We start from the raw sequence: 1,264 nt of genomic DNA on the forward strand, positions 1-1,264 counted from the left end.
CTTAATAATGCCGCAAAATGCTTTTCTAGAACATGTTTAGATTCATTTCGTATATAAATTATAGACATACCAGGATATGCTTACATGTATGAACGATTTGGCTTCCACTCTCCAGCAGTTACTGCATGGGGTATTGTTAGTTGTGTGAAGTTCACACTTCGCAGTTCATACTTCAAAGTTCAGACTTCATACTTAACACTTATTACTTCACAGTTCATACTTCGCAATTTACACATTACAGTTCTTACTTCTTACTTCATAATACATACTTCAGAAATGTGAACTGCGAAGTACATGTATGAAGTATGTACTATGAAGTAACCACCGGGATTTCTCAATTAAAACATAAGATATTAATATGATTTTAGGAACAGTAACATTAGTCGAATAACATTGAATACATAGCATAGGTGAAAAGCTCTTTGATAGGACCAAAACTAGCCATGGCTTGACTGTTGTAAGCGTTAAGTAATGTCTAAGAATCAGCTTCTAAAGACGTAATTTTGTAATGCTCAATTAAATCAAGGCTTTGTGTAAATTCATTGTCTTTTGATCGACAAAACTCTTTTTTATGTTCTTAAGTATTACTTTTTTATTGAAAATATTTGAAAATATTAATCTTTATTTTAAATGATACTCCTAAACACTTTTTTCTTTTAATTCTAGTAATGTGTGTGTTTAAAGTGCTCTGTTAAGTAAGTGTATAACATTTATACACCCCTTTTGTTCTGCTTTTTTCTTGGGCCATGTTTCAATTTCTTTTCGTAGAAAAGTCCTAAGTGAGAAATGATACTTTCACAATAAGTGTTTGCAAACAACCGACACCTACTGTATAAATCCCACACGATAACACAAACGATAACATATTTGATATTTATGAATTTTCTTAATTAAAACGTTTTGATACAGAAAATAATTTTGTATAACATTACAGTATGCATTTCACTTCTTTCATTGACAACCTTTTTGAGTTCAACAATGCATGACAACTGTAACAATCAAACAATAATATAAACATGCTGTCGTTTAAATTATCGTGCGGGAGTAGTAGTCGTTTCCTTTCATTTGATATTAGCTTTTTTTAAAATCCCAAACAAATCTCAAGTTCAACTAATGTAGATAAATTGAAGAACGTATTAAGATAAAATTAATGCCAACAATGATAAATGATGAAATTGTCTTTAGCAATGCAGGAATGAATGGTTTGAGTGTAGCTGTACCCGTTTACACTTAAATATTTGGGTCAACTGAAGAAGATATGTAA

Source organism: Mercenaria mercenaria, chromosome 15, assembly GCF_021730395.1.
Source record: "Mercenaria mercenaria strain notata chromosome 15, MADL_Memer_1, whole genome shotgun sequence".
NCBI lineage: Eukaryota > Metazoa > Mollusca > Bivalvia > Venerida > Veneridae > Mercenaria > Mercenaria mercenaria.